Raw genomic sequence first — 4,488 nt, forward strand, 5'->3', positions numbered from 1 at the left:
TAAGAAGAGAGCCCGTGCTGTGAACACCCTCCAAGGGCCCAGGCACACTGCTTGGCATTTATGTTCACTATCTTTTTTTTTTCTTTTTTTGCGGTACGTGGGCCTCTCACTGTTGTGGCCTCTCCGGTTGCGGAGCACAGGCTCCGGACGCGCAGGCTCAGCGGCCATGGCTCACGGGCCCAGCCGCTCCGCGGCATGTGGGATCTTCCCGGACCGGGGCACGAACCCGTGTCCCCTGCATAGGCAGGCGGACTCTCAACCACTGCGCCACCAGGGAAGCCCTATGTGCACTATCTTACTTCATCATTATAACCATATAGTCTGTAAGTATTATCACTTTTTTTTTTTTTTTTTTTTTTACAAATAAACCAAATCTCAGAGAAGTCACTTTGCTCTTGCACATCACCATGTCACGTGGGACATGAAAGAGCTACAATTAAAGCCCTCAGCTCTGACTCCTCCCAGATGAGACCAGAACCTTTCAGAGAAATCCCTAGAGGAAACAAGAGAACAGAGAAAAGAACTGTGGTTTTTCTTTTCCTCACAGAGTAGATCTGTCACAGCTGACGAATCACAGTTGGTTCTCGAGTACCTGTTGACACTCTTTTGCTCGAGGTCTGTTGCGAAAGATGGGGTAAATTGAGATGGAGGTGGAAAAGGAGCAGGGAACTGGGGAGCCTCATTCGAGCTTCTAGGTGCTGGTGGATCCTTCTGACCTATGACACACAAACCTGGGGGCCCCTCTTCAAGTTCTTCTCCTGGGAGACTTAAAGACAAAGCTACTTGTCTGAGCTGAGCAGCTCTAGGCAGAGGAAGGACAGCAGGACTTTTGTCAAAGTGCCAGATGGATGGCCAAGAGGAAGATAGTAGCGATGGTATCCTCTGGAGATGGCTGGCTATTCACAGTCCAGTGTAGGCTTGGCTCTATTAGCTGTGAGGTGGGGATGTACATTAAGATACCAGTCAGCAGTGTGGCCCTGTGAAAGCCATTCTCTATGACTGAAGTAAAGCAAAAATTTGGTTTTGAATTCTTATCATCATCCCCTGACTCCCCAGCCACTACTACACACGTGTGCACACACCCGTACACCCACAAACACAGAAGCTTGATATCTTGCCTTTGGAATTCTCAGGATGCCATGTCAACCCTGCCCTGGGTAGTAATACATATACCTCCAGAACTAGGAAAAGGGCCTGGTCTTTAGCCTTCAAGAGGTAATGGGGAGATTTCCTAGCACAAGATAATAACGTTTCCCTGCCTTCCAAGTCCTCGGTTGGCACAGGTAATCTTGATTCCCTACCCTCTCCCAGTGCCCTGGTGAGATGCTCAGTGAGGCTGTGATGGCAGTGGCTGACCCCAGGCTGTCCCGGCTGCCTGAAGGAAAATGTACTGCTCTTATTCTCACTTGCTGGAGATGAATGAAGAAAGTGTGTTACACACCAATATCAGGGGGAGGACTGACCTGAAGGGTAATCTGTGATACAGAGGAGGAAGAAGAGATCAAATTTAGCTAGTGCAAACTGAGTTAGCTATAAAGGCGGAAGAAACCGCACAGCAGATCTTGAGAACAAACAAAGAAGAGCAAAAGGCAGAATTATAAACCAGTTTAACCACAAGAGTGAGGCTAACCAAGGACGCTGAGTGAATCAGACCGCGGAGGGGTAAGGCCCTGTTAAGGCTGCACTGGGCACACACCGCCCTGGCCATCACACATTCACCTATTCTGACCGGATTTAAATGAGAAAAATTACATGTGAATAAAAGAAACAGGAATGAGGGAGCAAAGCGGCACATGCTGCACCTCGGAGACTGTTCTGGGAAAGCAGTCCTTGGAGAAGTTTGCAATGAAAGCCAAGGTTACATAAAGGGGTTAACTTGCTCTCCAGAAGAGAGGCAGACCATCAGTACCAGAGGCCTGTTGTTTCTGCTGCTTTGGTAGAGGTCATGGTAGTAATAAGTCCTGTTCCTGCATCCTGGCTAGCTTCCTGCAGCCTCCCACCACCTCATGGCTAGAAATCAGCCCTGAGGGAATGCAGATGCTCACCCTGCAGTGGCCTCTTGTCTTTGCCCTGGGGATCAGGGCCCTCCTAGAGTGGGGTTGTAAACAAGGAGTCAATGACTAGAACTGGCCAGTGATCACGTGGCCCGGGGGTTGTTTGAAGACCCTCACAAAGAAAGAGACAGGTTGGAGTTGGAAGGGTTAGTGACTTCTCTCAAGTAAGACAGCAGTCTGAGCCTTTGTTTTGGTTGACCAGGGCCACACATAAGAGCCTTTCCAGCATCTGAGGTCTTAGCTATGGAATAATGATAGCTTAGCCTGTTGTAAATAACAAGGGAAGGACCAGACTTTAACAGCTGTGGCCAAAGCTGTCTTCAAATAGATATCACCCACTTAGTATGGAACACCATGTGAGTGGTTTTATATGTACATTTTACCTTTACATTCTCTCTCTTAACCTCACAATAACTCCATGGAGTAGATACTATTTATTTCATGGATTAGGAATTTCAGATCAGAGAGGTTGAGTAACTTCCTTAAAGTCACACAGCTATCAAATAGCAGAGTTAGGATTCGAACTCAGGACTCCAAAGTCAATGCTACTCCCCCTGCTGTGTCTCCTGTTAAAAACCAGCTATACCCTCACCCTTGCCATGCAGGACCCCCAAGAGTCTGTAGTCAGTATCCGTACCTTGAGCCAGACCTGGCCTTATTCTGGTTGATCCACACTTCTTAGTATAGTGTGTTAAGGATACATATTGCATTTTATTGACTCCTTTCATAGAAACAGTGGTGTGCGAACTTGAGTGTAGATCAGAATCACTTGAAGGACTGACTCATTAAAGCGCAGATTGTTGGCGCCAACCCTACAGTTCCTGATTCAGCAGGTCTGGAGCAGGGCCCAAGAATTTTCCCTTTTAACAAGTTCCTAGGTGTTGCTGGTCTGGAGACCACACTTTGAGAACCATAACACTCAGATAATCATGCTGGGGTCGGTGTGGGGGGAAAAAGGGGTTAGTGATGTCCGGGAGAGGTTAGAGGGAAGGCAAAAATTCAGGCTGTAGAGCCTCAAACTGTTGGGGAAATCCAATGCACATTGTAAATTAATGTGTGTTTGTTGTCTACTTTAAAAGTACCAGGACAGATTCTTGAAACAAGTAGATTTACACCTGCACCCTCACAAAGGGAACTATTTCACATCTTCTGAGTCAACCTCACGTGAAAGTGGAGTAATTCTCTCACGCACTCTCAACTTTTATAGTTCCGGAGTCCTGAGGGCTTGTTTTGCTCCTAATGCCTGTTTCTCTTCCATCCAGCGTCATTCTTTAAGAGTCTGGTATCCGAGGAAGTGCCCCTTAAATGCAAACATGTTGAGAAGGTAGTAAGTCTATGAGAGGCGGTGAGCATGGAGGTTAAGGGTGCAGGCCTTGGAGTCAGACATCCTGAACTTCAATTTCCACTCTGCAACGTATTTATTTATCCTTTATCAGATAAATCATCTGCCAATGAGTAAAGCAAGAGTTACAAAAATACGGAGCATTGTCTTACGGCATCGTGAGGTTAGAGTACTACTGTAAGAGAGCAGAGCATTCAAGGAGGAGGACACCAGAGGAAGGTAAATGATGGGGGCTGACGCAGGAGACATGCTAAATGTTAGACTCTGATGTCACAGTGTTGCACAATATGCCTACAGCTGGAAGAGAGAACTCCTCTTATTTATGAATTAGACTAAACAATCCTGGTATTTATTTGTTTATGCTTTTCCTTTCTGGAATTGACGATCAATCCGCATTACCTAAATCAGAAAGTTCTCAGATTTCTTTCCCTCCAAATAATATTTAGGGGAGTTAAGTGTAAATGAAAATGAAGCAGATGGATTAAATTGCCACTTAAGTACACAGAGGCTTGAGAAGCAAATGGAAAAGGCGATTAGCAAAATTCCCATTCTGAGTTCACTGAACCTGAAACACTTGAAAAGGTATTTGCCAGGTGAAACACCCCCAAAATGCAGCTGCAGCTCTACAGACCCCAAGCCCTCTGTCACTGGTCTCCCAGAGTCCCCACCTGCCACTCACCTCACTCTGCTTTCACCAAAAGCCATACAGACTAGCAGTGAACTTGAGAACATATTCCAATTATTACTATTCTTTTAACAACGAAACCGCTCTAAAAACTCTCTGCTTTTGAAACTGGCCTTCAAGGCTTACTTATAACTTTTGCCACTGAAAAGCACAGAAACAGATCAAGGTGAATGACTATATGGGTTTGAAATCCACTATTGATGTATTTATTCATGTAATTTGCAGGTATATACCAGGAAACTGCAATGTGGAATGAATGAATGAATATGCAAGTATCGTGTCCTAACTCAGACAATCAGACACCAGGATGAGTGACATCCCTCAAAGACATTATACGTTAGAAAGGGAAGTAAAACTCACTCACTCACACACACACACACACACACACACACACACACACACACACA

Source organism: Monodon monoceros, unplaced genomic scaffold (assembly GCF_005190385.1).
Source record: "Monodon monoceros isolate NGI ecotype Baffin Bay Population unplaced genomic scaffold, NGI_Narwhal_1 Super_Scaffold_19, whole genome shotgun sequence".
NCBI lineage: Eukaryota > Metazoa > Chordata > Mammalia > Artiodactyla > Monodontidae > Monodon > Monodon monoceros.